The 19,842-nt window shown below is 43.3% G+C and overlaps 1 non-coding gene across 1 annotated transcript; it reads left to right on the top strand.

Annotated features, from left to right (window-relative positions):
- The first annotated feature begins 7,454 nt into the window (after window positions 1–7,454).
- Window positions 7,455–7,592, top strand: LOC114811384. The gene has a single exon (XR_003759088.1). It is a non-coding gene; the product is annotated as a small nucleolar RNA SNORA7 (small nucleolar RNA).
- The last annotated feature ends 12,250 nt before the right edge of the window (window positions 7,593–19,842 follow it).

Below are 19,842 nucleotides of genomic sequence, written 5' to 3'. Positions count from 1 at the left end.
TTGACAATTACTTCTCTGTGTCTGAGTGTCCTCATTGGTAAAATAGAGGGCTAATACCCAATCTCCCTCCCACTCAGATTGTGGGCTCATGTGGAACGGGGGTTTTATCTCACCTTGTTATCTTGTATCCACCCAGACCTTAGTACAGTACTTGGACAAATAGCAACCATAAACAACACAATTATTATTTACTGTTCTCTCTCAGTCAATTGTATTTATTGAGCACTTACTGAAAATAATTGTCTGTAGGATATGAAGAGGGAGGGTGTTCTATGCCAGAGGCAGGATCCTCCCCTTTAGGCTTTGACCCTATGTGGGATTGGGTTCAAACTACTTATATTGTTTCTCCCCCAGTGCTTAGTGCAAGGCTTGACCCAATCAATCAATCAATCAATCAGTGGTATTAATTGAGTGCTTACTGTCCTCTGAGCACTGTATTAAGTGATTGGGAGAGTACAATACAAAAGAGTTGATAGACACGCTCCCTACCCACAAGAAGCTTATAGTCTAGATGACTTAACAAATACAATTATTATTATTATTATTATTATGTGACCTGACACTCTGGCAGCAGGTGTCATTAATAATAATGATGGTATTTGTTAAGCTCTTACTATGTGCAAAGCACTGTTCTAAGCACTGGGTACTGTTCTAAGCACTGGGCACTGTTCTAAGTGCTGGTAATAATGCTGACATTTAAGTGCTTACTATGTGCAAAGTTACTATGTGCACTGTTCTAAGCACTGGGGAGGATACAAGGTGATCAGGTTGTCACACGTGGGGCTCACACTTTTCATGCCCATTTTACAAATAGATGAGGGAACTGAGGCATAGAGAAGTGAAGTGACTTGCCCAAAGTCACACAGCTGGCAAGCGGTGGGGCTGGGATTAGAACCCATGACTTCTGACTCCCCAGCCTGTGATCTTTCCACTGAGCCATGCTTGTGTTTCAAGTCCTGTGCATCCATCTCAGAGCATGCTTCATCCTTACTCCCACCTTCACATTCATTCAGATCCTCAGCTTGCCATGCATCATTAGACAAACAATTTTTCTCTACTTAGGTTCAAGGCATTTAGATTTTAGAAAGACTCCTCTATCCACTTTTGCTATTATTCTCCAACATTTCTTTCAGCATAAACTCCTTGGGGGTCCAGATATTCCCTGGATATCTCCCACCTCCTCATCTTTTGGACAACTTCTCGTCAGAAGGCTTCCAAGCTCCCTTTCCCCCTGGGTCCCTTCCACCCATTGCTCTGCTCCTTTGTACAAGTTCTGCTGAACCTTCCCACCAGTTACCCTGCTGAGGTGGCGGGGCTCTAAAGCCCAATTCTACCATGGTTCTCTCACCACCTGACACACATTAAAATGTATCAAATTCAAACCATGAAAATGTCCAGATTTATCATTCACCAATCCTCTGTCTTTCACTTCTAAATACGTGATGTCCCTTTTCATTGGGGACACAGAAAAATGTCTAAGAAGTCATGCTAAAAACGTGCCAGGCACCAGCCAGGCAAATCTCATATATGAAAACACTGGGACTAAAAGTTGCTAAATCAATTCAGACTCTATTGTCCATTGATAATGTCTTTATCTCTTAAGACTGTGTCCAGTCTTCAGCTTCTATCAACTTCCTTCCTTCCTTTGGGTTGTCCTGGCTGCCTAATAAGAGTCCTAAAACCTTGATAAAGTCACTTTTGACCACAATGGAGGAGAAGAAAAGTAAGAGGAAGAAATGGGAGGAGAAGAGGAGAAAGTGGGAGGAGAGGAGGGGAAGCTGTCTCTTCTAAGGCTGCTTGGCAGTCCCAACAACCATTCTGTTCAGGGGACAGTAACAACAGAGGCAGACAACAGCCACCTGAACCTTCCAGTCTGGGCAGAAATGCTGAGATGGATAGTTGCAGAGGCAGAAGGTGGCAAGTAGTGACATCAGCACCATGATATGCTGGCCTCAAAGGAGAGGCTAGCCAGTTATTCTCCACCACTAGTCTCTCTCTTTCTCCCCTTTCCTGGTACCCTTTGTTTTTCTTTTCTCCATCTTTTCCTTCCCTTTCCTCATCTTTTCTTTCCCTTTTTCTTTCCCAATTTCCTTTTATTTTTCTTCTCTCCACTTCTCTCCTCTCTTTTTCTCTCTTCCCTATCTTCTACCTTTTCTTCTCTCCCTCCCTCCTTTACATTTCCTGTTTCTTCCCCTCTTCCATTCTTCCCCCTTTTCTTTCTCTTCCAATTTCTCTTTCTCTTTTTCTTTCCATTTCTCCTTCTCTTCCTCTTTTTCTCCATCTTCCCTTCTCTTTCTCTCTTCCCCTCTCTCCTTTGCTTCCCTTCTCACTTCTTTCTCCAGCTTCCCTTTCTCCGGTCTCTCCTGCTTGAGGCCCAGCCTCTGCCTTCCCTTCTCACCACATGCTCTTGGATTTAATCCCTTGTAGCTTGGCTTTCTGTGCTTGTGATTTCCTCGAGGAACAGGGTCCCTGTCTAATTTCCACCTGTGAATTTTTTCATAGCAATTAGTGATGTGCTCTTCCCACATTAAGGCTTAAATACTACTTTTCATTAATTCAGTCATTCAATTGTATTTATTGAGTGCTTACTGTGTGCAGAGCACTGAACTAAGTGCTTGGAAAGTACAATTTTACTACTATTACACTACCCTAATCATGGTGAGTCGGGGAGGGTGTCTATAATGGCAGAACATCATCCCCTTCTAAACACACAGTAGAGGGAAGGGTCTAGAAAGGGAGAGTAGGAACATTGTAACAACAGAGAAAAATCTCTCTTTGTTGAAGGAGCAATTGGTCCCTGAGAGCAGTGAGGATAGCAACAGCCACTGTGAAAACTCTCTGGAATATAGCAAGTGGGGAAGACTTGGAAGTATAATTTTTCTCTCCTGCTATAATGAAATTATAATCAAAAGAATTCTTAAAATCATCATGATCCTCCCCCCACATAATTCACCATTTTCACAATTTTACCCTGCTTCATTGTCTCACTGCAGAGTGGTTCTTTTTATAAGCCTCTTCAGCTATTATGTAGGTGAAATCCATGAAATGTCCTTTAAGAGAAAGTGTAAGAAAAAAGGAAAATTTAAACCCTTTATCAAACAGGATGGAAAATCTCCTTACCAGGTTACACTTAAAATGCAGAGGCTTTTAAAAAATGCTTTTCTCCTGTTGTCACTCACATAAAAAACTATCAGTTGTGATCTAACTGCTGGAGGAGGGCATATTGGAGACAGCAGACTGTTAGAGCTGGGGTTAAAAACCCAGGTTACCTGACACCTGTGATCTTTCCAGCAGACCATAATGCTTTCAAAGTGTGGTTTTGAATGATGAATTCATTAGTGATATAGTGTTGGAGAAGAGAAATAAACTTCCAAGATATAAGATAAGTTTGAACAATTTTGGCACAAATATAGCAAAAAATACTAAAGATCACAGAAAACCACAAAACTATGAAGCAACTATTTAATTCTGTATCTCATGCAGCATTGTATGTGAAAAACCCTGACAATGATAGGTGAACCAATCAATCAAGCAATAAATCAATGATCTTTATTGAACTTTTACTATATTAAGTGCTTGGGAAAGCACATTACAAATGAGGAGGTAGACTAGATCCTTGCCCACAAAGAGCTTGGAGTCTGAAAGGGGAGTTTACAATCTGTCTATTCTTATCATTTGGGAGTCAAGTTCCCTTTAGGTAAGACTGTTTCCAGAAACATGAGAGATATGACTTCTCAAAATTGTACAGACTTGAAACATCCCATGTGTCCAGAATGTACCTAGTTAATCTGATTTTCATTGCTTGTCCTGTCTGACTTGATTTCAGCCTGAGGAAACTACGGTAAGGCATTGGGCCTTTTTAGACTTAGACAGACAGACCTTAGGGTGGGGACTTGGAAACCTCAGTGAAAGACAAGTTATTTACAACAGTCATTAATCACAACATGGATTTTTTTTTTTTCCCTGGGAAGATCCAGAAGGAATCTGCTTTGCACCCTTTCTGTTGACCCAATCTGATATCCTACAGCAGAGTAATTTGTTCTAGGGATCTTAATGGACTGAATCTTTTTTTTTCCTTCTGAATTTGAGTATATTGATTTGTTAATTTAATTCTATCACCAGAAACTTCATTTAACCCTGCTTTTGATTGCAAAGAATTCATATAATTTGTATAATTCCTCATGGGCAGGACTGTGTCTGCTCTGATTCTACCCCAGTGCTCAGTACAATGCTTGGTATAAAGTAAGCGCTTAACAAATATCACAAATACTACCACAATTATGAATATATCTCCTGTTCAGGAGGTTTAATGAAATACTGAATCTGCACTATCAGGAATGTGATTAGGAAAAAAACCACAATCACTGGAAGTGGCATTCTGTGGTAAATGAGAAGAAGGTATAAGATCATGAAATTTGATTGTAGACAAACCAACATGACCAACGCTTTTAGGAGTATGATTTACTTAAATGTCCTGAGCCAGATATGTAAATATAACTTTGAAATCTCCTGGGCATATAGTGATAATGCTATGATTTAAGCAGTCTGGCCTAGTGGAAAGAGCATGGGCCTGGGATTCAGAGTGCCTGGGTTCTAATCCCATCTCTGCCAATTGCTCTGCCAATTGCTTGCTTAACTTAACTCATTTAAGTCACTTAACTTCCCCATCAATTTCCTCAGCTGTAAAATGGGGAGTCAGTACTTGTTCTCCCTCCTACTTAAGACTGTGAACCCCAAGCGGGACAGGAACTGTGTCCAGACTAATTGACTTGTACCTACCCCATTTCTTAGAACAGTGTTTGACACATAGTAAGCACTCAACAAGTACCATAAAACAAACACATTTAAATTTTTCTTTTTTCCTTTCAAAATGGACCCAAGAGGGACTATTTTTCTTTTCAAAATTTTTGTCTTGTAGAGTCCTTGATTGTACCTAATTTGCTTCCATATTCACCAGTTTAGATACCATTCTTTTGCAGAGTTCTGGGTAACAGAGTTGGGGTTTAAAATATTATTTTGGGGAAAGAACAAACAAGGCCTTGAGTCTCATGGTTGTCTCCAAGTAAAGGGGACTCTCGAGTAGATGAGAAAAAAAGTCCCCCATGAGTGAACTGGTGATTTTTTTAATAGTATTTGTTAAACGTTTACTCTGTGCCAGACACTGCACTAAGACCTGGGGCAGATATAAGTTAATCAGAAGGACCTGGATCCTAATCCTAGCAGTGCCACTTATCTACTGTGTGACCTTGAACAAGTCATTTACCTTCTCTGTGCCTCAGTTACTTCATCTGCAAAATGGGGATTACTACTGTAAACCCCGGGTGGGACATGGACTGTGTTCAACCTGCTTAGCTTGTATTTACGCCGGCACAGAGTACAGTTCCTGGCACATACTAAACACTTAATAAATGCCATTAAAAAAAGGAACAAAGCAAATAAAAAAGCCTAACTTCCCAGGGCCTCAGTTATTTCATAAGCAAAATGGGGATTGAAACCTACTTCCTCTGAGCGCCAGGTGGGCAGGGACTGTGTAGGTAGCAGGTAGGTAGATAGCTTCTACCTATCCCAGTGCTTAGTACTATGCTTCACACACATATTAAGTGCTTAATCGGTACTATATAATAGACCTCATTTCACTGTTTAAGCAAAGGGCAGGTTTTTGGCTCCTTTGGCTCCTTTTACCTTCTGCTTACCTTAAGATAGTCACTTCAAACTCATTTCTGTGGGTGGGTCAATGTGGCCTAATAGAAAGCACTCAGGTCTGGGAATCAGAGCACCTGGGTTCTGGTCCTGGTTCTGCCACTTATCTGCTGTGTGACCTTGGGTGGATCACTTTGCTTCTCTGGGCCTCAGTTGTCTTATCTGTGGAGATGGGGTTAGGGCTGGGGGCCCTTGTGGGAAGAGGACTGTGTTCAACCCCACCTCAGTGCTTGGTAAAGTGCCTGGCACATGGTGAACACTTTGATGGATGCCAGTATTATTATTATTATCTGATGGACCACTGCCACGCCTGAGTTCTGTCTTCACTGTCCTTTCCCTTCCACACTGTGTGAATGCTTCTCCCTCACACTTAGACTGTGAGCCCCACTGAGTTGTATATAACCCAACACTTGGCCCTCTGTTTAGCACATAGTATGCACTTAACAAACACTACTGTTTATTATTATCATCATTATTATTGTTATTACTGCTAGTAGTAACCCTGGGTGGGTCACTTGACTTGACTTCACTTCACTTCTCTGGCCTTGGTTGCTTCATCTGTAGGTTGTGGATTGTGAGTATGGGCCCCTTGTGGGACAGGGACTCTGTCCAGCCTGATTGGCTTGTGTCTGCCCCAGTGCTTGGAACAGTGCTTGGCACATAATAAGAACTTTACAAGTACCATAATTATTATTATTACTGGCCAGGCTTTTGCAGGTGAGCAGAGAATGGCAAAGAGTTTTCTCCAGGAGATACGCTTTGGCTCCAATAGAGTCAGGAAATGCTTCAAGCACCATTTTGAATTTTTTTATGGTATTTGTTAGGTGCTTATGATGTGCCAGACACTCTCTAGATTGTAAGCTCATTATGGGACGGGAACCTGTCTCCTAATTCTACTGTATTCTACTCTCCCAAGTACTTAGAACAGGGTTCTGCACATAGTAAGTGCTGAATAAGTACCATTGATTGATTGATGTGGTATTCATTGACAATAGAATACATTATTATTAAAGGGAATCAAAGCAAATATAATTAGGGCAGAGAACATTAATTTTTGCAGATACTTTGTTAGTTCCTGGGGTTTTTACAGAGTTCCAAGATAAGGAGAAATAAAAGAGGAATGATAGGGATAGCTGAAGAGCAAGACAAAAAGAAGAAAGGAGACAGAGAAAAGAAATCAAGAAGTCAATCCAACAGTGGTATTTATTGAGCACTTACTGTATGCAGAGCACTGTAGTAAGTGCTTGGGAGAGTACAATACAATCGAGTTGATACTTGCGATTCCTTTCCACAGGGAGTTTACAGTCTTTAGGATTTAGAAACAAAGGCAAGAGAAGAAACACAAACACATTTTCTCACACATAGAAACACATCCCCCCTAGACTGTTAGCTTGTTGTGGGCAGGGAAAGTGTCTACTGTATTCTCCCAAGTACTTAGGAGGGAATAAATAATTATGGTATTTGTTAAGCTCTTCTATGTGCCAAGGAGCAGCATGGTCTAGTGGCAAGAGCACAGGCTTGGGAGTCAGAGGACATGGGCTCTAATCCCGACTCCCTTAGGCTATTTGCCTGCTGTGTGACTCTGGGCAAGTAACTTAACTTCTCTGTGCCTCAGTTACTTCATCTGTAAAATGAAGTTAGCTTCTGTAAGGCATAATCATTATGAACAGGCACTTACTTTCCTTTAAGGATAAAACACTTTACTGTGTATATGGGTCCATAAGATACAATAAATAAGGTATAGAAATCTTACCCTTCTCTCAAGGTTGCACCTGGAGAGTTTCCAGTACTCTACGAATCTTGGCTATGGGAGGGAGAGTCAAGCAAAGGCATACCCATTCCATTCCTAGCTTGGCCAGTGGCTAGAGAGTGGAAGACAATCTGCTACAAATCAAACCTCACTCATGCTGGGCAGCAGCGGCATGGGAGAGAGTCAAGGGCAGAGACTCAAGTTTACTGCATGGAAGGAGGCAATGGTAAATCACTTCTATATTTTGCCCAAGAAGATACACTATCAGAACAATTGCAGATGGCAAGTGGGGCATTCTGGAGAGATGTACCCATGGTGTTGCTACGGGTCAGAAATGACTCGATGGCGTAAGACAAGAATTCTTACCATTGATTGATTCTCTTGCACACACTAGCTGGATAAACTTCCCTTCCATTACTTGCAGTAGAAGGAAAGAGACAACCCGTCCTCTACCTTTCCTGGCAACCTGGCTCCTTGCTTTGAATTCCAAGGGCCTCCTTGGCTATCAAGGCTGATTGTGCCAGGGGGCTTTCCCTTACCATGTCTGAACAGGGCACCGGCAACAGAGGGACTGGAGGTCACTTAGTCCCAGAACAAGGAACTGGTTGCAGGCCGAGGTAGGGAAGAAGTGGTCTTCAGTGCATATCTCATTCATTCATTCATTCATTAGTATTTATTGAGCGCTTACTATGTGCAGAGCACTGTACTAAGCGCTTGGAATGAACAAGTCGGCAACAGATAGAGACAGTCCCTGCCGTTTGACGGGCTTACAGTCTAATCGGGGGAGACAGACAGACAAGAACATTGGCAATACCTCTCCCCACTGCTGGGCTGGCTGACCCACTTAGGCTGTAGAGAATCCAAAAGTGGGCTCTGCATGTGAATTACCTGCTATAAGGACTCATGTTTTACCAAAGAAAGAGAAGTGCCATTCCTGAAATCCTATGGATTCCCAACTGATATTGAGAACACTGCATTAGCAGTGTGTTTTTGAGTTAATTAGCCGATTCTGGGCATTTCCCTGTTGCTTTAGAGTGCTGGAAATATCCCAGTTTAGCTGATAAGCAGCTTCTAAACTGGTCGTTATAGATTCCTTCTAAATGCCAATAATGAATGACATTTTCTCTTCCCAAATATCCTGCCTGAGTCTAGATTTTTGCCTCCAGAATGTGAGAAAGGCAGTTTCTCCTTATTAAAGGAGCATGAGCATCTTCGGCTAACACTGTAGTTATGGCAAGCTATTTTCCTTAAACTACCCTCAACCTGCCTGGTTTGATGCAAGAGGTCTGTATACTCACTTTGAGGATTCCCATCCCATAGTCCTTTTGAAACAGTGCTTGCAATTGTATGACAGTTCCCATGCACTCAGAGACTATGAGGTGGCTATTCAAATATTATAATAATAATTTTGGTATTTGTTAAGTGCTTACTATGTGCCAAGCACAGTTCTAAGCATGGGGGTGGGGGCGGATACAAGGTGATCATGTTGCCCCACTTAGTGCTCACAGTCTTCATCCCCATTTTACAGATGAGGTAACTGAGACACAGAGAAATTAAGTGACTTGCCCACGGTCACACAGCTGATAAGTGGCGGAGCCGGGATTAGAGCCCATGACCTCTGATTCCCAAGTCCTGGCTCTTTCCACTAAGCCATGCTCCTTCTCATATAGTGGAAGTATCCAACCTTGGCATCAGGGACTAGTTCTTTTCCTATCTCTCTGGCCACTTATGCTCAGTTTCTTTTGTGAACTCCTCCTCTGCCTCCCACCCCCAACTGATGGAGTCCCTCATAGCTCATTCTGGATCCCTTCTATTCTCCATCTGCACCTACTCCCTTGGAGAACTCAGTGGTAGGTGAATAGCTTCAACTATCATTTCTATGCAGATGACTCCAGCCCTGACCTCTCTCCTCTCTGAAGTTTTGAATTTCCTGCTGCCTGTAAGCATCTCTACTTGTCCCACCAACCCATCAAACTTAATAAGTCCCAAACAGAACTCCTCAAGTGTACCCCTTAAAAACTTTGTTATCCACTCTCACCCCAGCCCCACAACACTTGTGCACATATGCAATTCATGAGAAACAGCGGGGCTTAGTGGAAAGAGCACGGGCTTGGGAGTAAGAGGTCATGGGTTCTAATCCCAGCTCCACTGCTTATCAGCTGTGTGACCTTGGGCAAGTCACTTAACTTCTCTGTGCCTCAGTTCCCTCATCTGTAAAAAGGGGATGAAGACTGTGACCCCTATGAGGGACAACCTGATTACCTTGTATCTACCCCAGCACTTAGAACAGTGCTTGGCACATAGTAAGCGCTTAACAAATACCAACATCAGCATGGCTCAGTGGAAAGAGCCTGGGCTTGGGAGTCAGAGGTCATGGGATCAAATCCTGGCTCTGCCACTTGTCAGCTGTGTGACTGTGGGCAAGTCACTTAACTTCTCTGTGCCTCAGTTACCTCATCTGTAAAATGGGGATTAACTGTGAGCCTCACGCGGGACAACCTGATTATCCTGTATCTACCTCAGTGCTTAGAACAGTGCTCTCCACATAGTAAGTGCTTAACAAATACCAATATTATTATTATTTTCATGTCCGTCTCTTGCTCTAGACTTAGCAGCAATCACGTCTACTTACTCTATTGTATTCTCCCTAATGCTTAGGAGAGTATTCTGTACACAATAAGCATATGCACAATAGTAAAAAATACTATCAATTGATTTATTAATCCTTTTCAAGGATAAGAATTTTAGATCTTATTTTTCTTATGGACCCACATAACCAGAAGAGTGCTATATTCTTAATGGAAATTCAGTGCCTGTTCATTAATGAATGCGTCTTATAGAAGTTTAAGGCAGTAGTTCAAGTTATCTCTCATTCTCTGTACTCCCAGCCAAAGACTTCCACTTGACTAGAAAAGGGGGCAAGACCTTCCATTTAGGAAAAACAACATTTTAGAGATTTCTGAAGCAAAAACACTTCTCAAACGAAATCCTGATGATTCAGAATGATCCTCTGGCAAGCAGAAGAGCTCCTAAATTTTGAACAGTAGCATTTCCCAAGCCATTCAGACCATTTTCTCTTCAAATGGAAAATGCTTCATGCCACCCTGAAGCTGCTTTGCTTGGAAAGGAGGCTGGGAGAGTTCAGTAGCATTTCATGTCTGCCCTTGGGGAATGCACATGTTTTATTCATCAATCAACATGTAAAATTTTATTGATATGTTAGAGTTAGAGGAGTCCAGAGCCTTAGTGATTTGACAGTGGCCCACGGGACATTCATTCATTCATTCAATAGTATTTATTGAGCGCTTACTATGTGCAGAGCACTGTACTAAGCGCTTGGGATGAACAAGTCGGCAACAGATAGAGACAGTCCCTGCCGTTTGACGGGCTTACAGTCTAATCGGGGGAGACGGACAGACAAGAACAATGGCACTAAACAGCGTCAAGGGGAAGAACATCTCATAAAAACAATGGCAACTAAATAGAATCAAGGCGATGTACAATTCATTAACAAAATAAATAGGGTAACGAAAATATATACAGTTGAGCGGACGGGTACAGTGCTGTGGGGATGGGAAGGGAGAGGTGGAGGAGCAGAGGGAAAAGGGGAAAATGAGGCTTTAGCTGCGGAGAGGTAAAGGGGGGATGGCAGAGGGAGTAGAGGGGGAAGAGGAGCTCAGTCTGGGAAGGCCTCTTGGAGGAGGTGATTTTTAAGTAAGGTTTTGAAGAGGGAAAGAGAATCAGTTTGGCGGAGGTGAGGAGGGAGGGCGTTCCAGGACCGCGGGAGGACGTGACCCAGGGGTCGACGGCGGGATAGGCGAGACCGAGGGACGGCGAGGAGGTGGGCGGCAGAGGAGCGGAGCGTGCGGGGTGGGCGGTAGAAAGAGAGAAGGGAGGAGAGGTAGGAAGGGGCAAGGTGATGGAGAGCCTTGAAGCCTAGAGTGAGGAGTTTTTGTTTGGAGCGGAGGTCGATAGGCAACCACTGGAGTTGTTTAAGAAGGGGAGTGACATGCCCAGATCGTTTCTGCAGGAAGATGAGCCGGGCAGCGGAGTGAAGAATAGACCGGAGCGGGGCGAGAGAGGAGGAAGGGAGGTCAGAGAGAAGGCTGACACAGTAGTCTAGCCGGGATATAACGAGAGCCCGTAATAGTAAGGTAGCCGTTTGGGTGGAGAGGAAAGGGCGGATCTTGGCGATATTGTAGAGGTGAAACCGGCAGGTCTTGGTAACGGATAGGATGTGTGGGGTGAACGAGAGGGACGAGTCAAGGATGACACCGAGATTGCGGGCCTGCGGGACGGGAAGGATGGTCGTGCCATCCACGGTGATGGAGAAGTCTGGGAGCGGACCGGGCTTGGGAGGGAAGATGAGGAGCTCAGTCTTGCTCATGTTGAGTTTTAGGTGGCGGGCAGACATCCAGGTGGAGACGTCCCGGAGGCAGGAGGAGATGCGAGCCTGAAGGGAGGGGGAGAGGACAGGGGCGGAGATGTAGATCTGCGTGTCATCTGCGTAGAGATGGTAGTCAAAGCCGTGAGAGCGAATGAGTTCACCGAGGGAGTGAGTGTAAATGGAGAACAGAAGAGGGCCAAGAACTGACCCTTGAGGAACTCCAACAGTTAAAGGATGGGAGGGGGAGGAGGCTCCAGCGTAGGAGACCGAGAATGATCGGCCAGAGAGGTAAGAGGAGAACCAGGAGAGGACAGAGTCCGTGAAGCCAAGGTGAGATAAGGTACGGAGGAGGAGGGGATGGTCGACAGTGTCAAAGGCAGCAGAGAGGTCAAGGAGGATCAGGATGGAGTAGGAGCCATTGGATTTGGCAAGAAGGAGGTCATGGGTGACCTTAGAGAGAGCAGTCTCGGTAGAGTGGAGGGGACGGAAGCCAGATTGGAGGGGGTCTAGGAGAGAATGGGAGTTAAGGAATTCTAGGCATCGATTGTAGACGACTCGTTCTAAGATTTTGGAAAGGAAGGGTAGTAGGGAGATAGGACGATAGGAAGGATGAAAAGAAATCTGACTAAAACAAAAAAAATCGTGTTTTGTTTTTCCTCTCTCCTCTAGCCAAGGTGTATGAATTGCTCCGCTCAAAAATATTCACAACCCTCCTGTCCTACAGAATACCCCTCTGCCACGGAACAGGCCACCAGTCCCTCAAACCAGTAGGGGTCACCACAGCATGTCTTTAGCCCACACACCAAGCTCACTATGTTCAGGCCCTTGAACGACTGCCTGTCATGCAACCAGCCAGCCCTGCCTCACAGTAGAAACTACAAAAATCAATGGTGCACACCTCAGCTTCTTGGCAAGAAGCAAAGAAGAATGTAAGTCAAGAAAAAGCATTCATTCCCCCTGCTCTTCTTCTCTCCTCTTCCCCTTTTGCAGCAAATCTACATGTATAATTGGAGTAGTGGTTGAGGTCACCACCTCAACCCTCTGATTGGCTGGGAGATGGTCCCAGATTGCAGGTGGCTGGGACGTTGGGGGTAGGTGTATCCATGCAGTGCTCTGCTCTCTTCCCTTCTCCTTGCCTCAAGATAGCTCCCTGCTGCTGTAGTCTTGACCCCTGGAGAAGGAGTACTGAGCAGTAAATGGCTCTTGGAAATTGGGAGAACAATTTCCTTTGTCTCTTTCCCTGCCACCTGGCTGGTTGCTTATTGGTATGGCCCCTACTCTGTCTCTGCTAGAGCAGGCTAAACACTGAAAAAGAGGGGTCTGTCACCTGCCTTTGCCCTCCCCTCTCATCCCCAAGCCAACACCTCAGCACTGATGGCCCTACTTGCTGCAGAAAGCCATGAGAAAAGCATAATCTCTGAACATCTTTGTGGTAGAGCAACATGACTTAGTGGAAATGGAATGGGCCTGGGAGGGAGAGGCACCGGGTTCTAATCCCGACTCTGCCACTTACCTGCTGGGTGATCTTGGGCTAGTCATTTAACTTCTCTGTACCTCAATTCCCTCATCTACAAAATGGGGATTTAATACCTGTTCTCCCTTCCTCTTAGACTGTGAGCCAACCCCATGTGGGACCTGATTATCTTATATCTATCCCACCCCTTAGTAAGTGTTGGTATGTAGTAAACACTTAAGAAACAACACAATTATTAGAGTGTCACATGAAGCAAAATAATCCTGCCATGGATTTTTTATTGCCACAATGGAAAGATGTGGCAAAAATAATAATAATAATGTTGGTATTTGTTAAGCGCTTACTATGTGCCGAGCACTGTTCTAAGCGCTGGGGTAGACATAGGGGAATCAGGTTGTCCCACGTGGGGCTCACAGTCTTAATCCCCATTTTACAGATGAGGGAACTGAGGCACAGAGAAGTTAAGTGACTTGCCCACAGTCACACAGCCGACAAGTGGCAGAGCTGGGATTCGAACTCATGAGCCCTGACTCCAAAGCCCGTGCTCTTTCCACTGAGCCACGCTGCTTCTCGTAATAGTAATAGTAATAGTAATAGTAAGAGTTTGTGTGTGTTGGGGGAAGCTAAAGGGTTTGGGTATCAATGTTGCTTCACATTTGGCTTGTCTCTATTTTAGACATAGCTTCCTTATATCCCATCATTGCGAAGCCTTTGTTCTCAAAGAGCAGCCTCTCTCCTGATTTCTGCTTGTTGTCTGCTAAGTCCATTTTCTTGAGAGAATACTTCCCCATATTTTTGAAACATTTATTTGCCTTCTGGAGATTGTGCGTGCTCCTTTCCAGTTCCCCATAAGCAGTTAGTTGGGTATTCTGCTGTGAGCCACTCTCCTTGTTATCCCGCAGAGGTATGTTGCTACAAGCAAAGCTTCAACACCTGGTGAATTGACAGTTTCACAGTCTTGTTGTTGGCAATTATTTCCTGCCATTTTACAGTGACTTTGGTTTAGAGGTGATGCTGATGAAACTCCTCCAGGAACTCGAAATGCAGAAGTAGTATTTATTAAGCACTTACCATGTGCAGAACACTCCACTAAGTTCTGGGAAAGTATACAGAATGGAAACTAGACAGCCATATAGAATATTGGACACTATAAGAGTCTTACAGATTTTCAACTTATTATGAAATTTGTTGCCACAACCTGCCTTGCCATTTTGTCTTTTTCTCTCTTTATCAGTGCATTGTTGGACAGCCAAGTGCTGATGATCACACCTGGAGAGTTTCTGGTACTCTACCAGTCTCGACTACAGGAGGGAGAGTCAAGCAGAGGCCTACCCATTCTATTCCTAGCTTGGGCAGTGGCTACCAAGTGGAAGGCAATCTGCTAGTCACCTGTGCTGGGCAGTAGAGGCATGGGACAGAATCGAAGACAGAGACTCGCTCACCGCGTGGAAGGAGGCAATGGTAAACCACTTCTGTATTTTTCCCATGAAAACTCTATGAATCCACTACCAGAATGATTGCAGATGGAGGTGGGGTGTTCTGGGAGAGTTGTGTCCATGGCGTTGCTATGGGTTGGACACGACTTGACAGCATGAGACCACAACAAGTGCTGAGGTAGCAGAATTTGGTAGGTGCTTTAAGCTTTACACTGTTGATGAAAAATCATTGGTTGGGTGGAGAGTTAACTACTTGTCAGCTTTCTTACTTGTAAATGAAGCAGTGTGGCTGAGTGGAAAGAGCCTGGGCTTCGGAGTCAGAGGTCATGAGTTTGACTCCTGGCTCTGCCACTTGTCAGCTGTGTGACTGTGGGCAAATCACTTAGCTTCTCTGTGCCTCAGTTACCTCATCTGTAAAATGGGGATTAACTGTGAGCCTCATGTGGGACGACCTGATTACCCTGTATCTCCCTCAGTGCTTAGAACAGTGCTCTGCACATAGTAAGCGCTTAACAAATACCAACATTATTATTATTTGTATCTACCCCAGGGCTTAGAACAGTGCTTGGCACATAGTAAGCGCTTAACAAATACCATCATTATTATTATTATTGTTAAACAATATAGGAGGGTGTGTCAATCACACATGGGTGTTTAAAGCTTTCAATACATGTTGAAAAAGACCTTCCTGTCAATATCATCTTTAAATATGAAGAACATATTCAAATGTTCTTTCTAATTTCTTTCCTAGTTCTACTAGTGATGTTTATTTTCTGTGATCCTGCACTTTCCAACTTCCATAATCTGCAATACATTCCATAGACAACAGCTACCTAGTTCCCAGCTCATCACTTGGCTTTCTCCCCTTTAATGTTCTGTTGGTTCCTAGTTTAGAGAAGAATCATTATCCAGGACAGTCTGACTCTGTAGCCAGCAATAATTTCTGTTTATATGAACATGGGATTTAGAATTGCCTAGACTGCTGTCCCTTGCCCTGTCCATCACTAGCTTAACCACCAACCTGAGCATTCCAGAGAGATGTCCCATCACTGTGTTCAGGCAGCCAGATGTTGTGAAGCACACCTGCTTCTCCTGAAGGAAGAGGCGATGGAAACAATTTCTGCTCTCTATTCCCATGAACCCACAGAGAGTGGATCACAGAGGATCCATGACATCTTGCTCTCTACTCCACTGCTCAGAGAGTTGGACTCAGAAATGGTAATTTTTGAAAGCATCCGCAGTCCTTGAAAGACACAGAAACACTAAAGACCTGCAAAAGGGGATGTGGCTACCCTAGATTTGGGTAAACACAAACTGGCTCCCCATAGCATCACTGCCTATGATCAGAAAGGAGGGTTTAATTTCTTTGAATCCTATGTTAACACATTCTCTTGGCATCCTGTTTTTGCCAAGTGTGATTGCCCAAGGTTATTAAAGCCAGGTACAGTTAACACTCTGTCACCCGATAAATGAGTATGTCATAAGAGCGTTTTTAAGGCACTGTGTTATTATGTTGAATGATAAGCCACTTGAAAATGATTAAAGTACCTCTACAGACTCCTTTTTCTTTGCTTTTCATGAAACACTATTTGTATTTTCATTTTCACCCCAAGAAAAACCCATACACCTTGCCTTGCTGTAGGAAAACAATAAAGGTTGTTTTGTTTATTTTCCGCTGGCATATGACAGGGCTACAAAGCAAATGTCCTGGTTTTTAAAAGAAATTGGCCTCCCAGTTGTCATTTGAAATATGGTTAGGACTTTATTATTTAATTTATATGCTTAAACAGATGATTCTGTTTTGAATCTTCATTTTGATTTTGATTTTTATAAAAAGGACGACTATAGCAATATGAAAAAAGGGGAAATAATCTGGTGGTTTCAGATATGGGTGACAGAAATATTTCAACACAACCTTTAGTTGGTTTGGCACAAGTAAGCTTGATAAATCCACAGAAGGGCAATAAGAGACCACACAACAGTGGAACTTGACGGTGCAAGCCAAAGGCAGAAGGTGCTGAAAAATAAAAGGTAAAATAAAGAGATCCAGTGCCATATTCATACCAGACAAGGGATAGACTAGCTCAAAACTGGCTTGTACAGTGGGAAACCAGACAACTGTCCATCCTGTCCATCCTATTGCAACACCAAGAAAAAAAGTTGTGCCATCGATCACATTTCCTTTGGCCCAGAAGTAACTAATTACCTGTGTTTTTTTAGCAGCTAAAACATTTTCTCTGAGTATTTATGTCTGAAGCCTACTAAGGTGTGAGAGACATGGGAAAATCCTTATTCAAGTCAATGCTCTTGATGGTTTAAAAAGAAAAAATGTCAGGCTTAGATCTGAGCTTGGCTCAGATTTCCAGAAAGGTAAGGAAGAGCTGTTGGTGCATAAATAAATATACAAGCATACTATGAAAGCTAGAAAACTCAACTTGCCAGGCATCCTGCCACAAGTTCCAATTGCTCTTCACCACCTGAAGCCAGCAAATGTTTACTTGTGAGGCCCCAAAGCAAACAACAGGAAATGGAGAGAACAGAAGATTGGCACTGTTTTGCATTATAACAGAAACTCATTATGGGCTGGTTGTTTTCTTAACTGCTTAGTAGGTGTGAGGAGAAAATATTTATAGTATTCTACACATGGGTAAAATTTAAAAATGAAAAGGGGTCCCATTTTCACTCCATTCAATCCATTAAGTTACAAGCCTTGACTGTACAAAAGAATCTTTAACGAGATAAACCCCTCAAGGAATTTACATTCTAAGGGGATAAGGGTAGAAGAAGATAACCCATGTGAAAAATTTAATTCATTAGAAAGAACAATAAGTAACCTACATTAAATTTCTTAAAGTCAGAGAAAACTCTTCTCCCCCTTTAATCTTCCTATTTGTTCATTCCTTCATTGACTTGTCAGTATTTATTAAGCAGCATCTGCATACAGGTTCGAGGCACTTAGAGTACAATGAAAGTAAACGCACTGGTCCTAACCTCAAGGAGCTTACAGTCCAGTGAGGGAGCCAGATAGATGCAGACTGTATTCAGTGTGGGAAGGAGGAAAAACATAGACACATCTGGAGACAATAAGGGCACTATCCCAAGGTACTGTTAGCTACAAATGGTCAGAGATCCATTTTACTGACTCCCATTCTTGTTTATGTAAGAGCTGAGGGAAGGAGGTAATCCGCTCCACTCCACCCACTAGAACAACCCAAATGTTTAATTTTTTTTTTTAATACAGGCTGCCCCATGACTGATCTAAATTCCCATTTTCAGGGACTGGTCATGTAGCTAGTCCCCACTTGTGTCCAGTGGTTAGGGGGAACCTGTCTGTGTCCTGCCTCCATTTAGTGCTGGGAAGCCCAGGCGAGCTCATGATGCGGGCCTCAGGTGACATCCAGAATCTCCAGCGGTCATCACAGGCCACTCTTTATCCTGGCTCCATTGCACAGGCTGCACGATGTCCAGGAAGCTCTGAGAGAGATGTCTGTCCAGCCTACTATCCAGGTGGTCCACCATTCCATGCTGGCAGGGTGCCCTAGCACTCCACAGAAGCAGCCATCAGGGTCCAGAGTTAGTTTTACCCACTAGGAGCAGAGTCCCGGAGTTTCGCCTGGGGGATGTCTCTCACTTGGGCCTTGTTGTAGGCTATTTTTTATTTGATTCTCCATCCTTACAAAATTATGTCCTTTAATTGCTCATTGGTTAACTTCACCTCTGTCTTTCCTTTGTTCCAACTCCTGGAGGTGACTCACCCTCTGTAGCTAGGGACCAATCTGGGTGGGCTCCTCCTGCTTATTGGGAGGAGGTTCTAATCAATCAATCTATAGTATTTATTGAGCTCTTTCTGTGTGCAGAGAGCACTGTACTGAGTATTTGAGAGTGTACACTACCACAGAGTTGGTAAACGTGTTTACTGCCCAAACAAAGCTTGCAGTCTAGGGACTATTTGGTCTTGAGGTCCTTTTCTCTTGACAATTGTCTATCTTATACTGGGTCTTGATGCTGCAGGCTTGTTCTTATTAAACTGCCCCACTCCCAGGAGGGAAACATTTCCTTAAATCCTTCACTTTGCCTGGTGCCTTTCCTTACATTTTATGCTTGGATAAAAAACTTCAAAAGTGTTAATGCTAAATATTTTGAGAGGGCATAGGGATATGAGTTTCACTGATAAATCAAGAATGGAGATATGTCAGGGATGACTGTATTGCAATAGGAAGGAATTTTATGTCATCCAGAAGAAGACTGTAAGAAAAGAAGACCAAAGAGCTGAAAATTACATACTTAAATACACTGATGGCCAACTCCATTAAAACTGGTTCTCTACAGGCTATAACCTGCCCTGGTTTGGAATTACTGATGAGGTGATTCTGGAGGTTTTATTTAAAATTGTGGGAATTCTATCTGGGATGTTGTGAGGATGATTCAGAGTGGAGTCCAAACTCCTACCATCTCCTGTAGCCTCCCATCAGTTGAGATTGACACCTTCTGATGATTTTGACCTGATTCCTAACTTTTCCATTATGAAATCTCAGAATCACCACAAAGGAAAATTCCAGCTGCCTTGTCATTCTTAAAGGGACATTTGCATGGAACACCTGTGTGCATCACTTTGAAATCCTGTTTCTTTAATCAGATTCTCATAATATTATTTTATTCTGCAGAATCCAGACCCAAGAGCCATGACGGAAGTTTTTTTTAAAAAAAAACAGCACCTGATTATACAAAGTGTTAACAGTGCCATGTGAAAGTATTTTGAATTATGGAGCAAATTCTTGAAGATTTAGGATAACAATTTTGGAGAGGAAGGAAAAGCTTGATAGTTGCAGGATAAGTAAGTGCATATCATCAGATTGTCATTTCGATGGATGCTTGGGAGAGTTGCTATCTCATAAAAGCTTCATGATAAGTTGTCTGGCATGTTCAAAGAAACGGATGGATGGGGAAATTGTTGGAATGTCTCACTGTTTTTTAAGAAAGGAAAGATCCCCTTATTTCTCTCTTCTGCTGTCTTTGATACCAGTTTACTTCATTCAGTGGCCAAGAAAAGCAATTGCTCCTTGGTAATGTTCTGAGAAGCACTTCAACGTTTCTG

The sequence above is a fragment of the Ornithorhynchus anatinus genome, chromosome 4, assembly GCF_004115215.2.
Source record: "Ornithorhynchus anatinus isolate Pmale09 chromosome 4, mOrnAna1.pri.v4, whole genome shotgun sequence".
In the NCBI taxonomy this organism is placed as follows: Eukaryota; Metazoa; Chordata; class Mammalia; order Monotremata; family Ornithorhynchidae; genus Ornithorhynchus; species Ornithorhynchus anatinus.
This window is presented reverse-complemented; position numbering and strand designations above follow the sequence as displayed.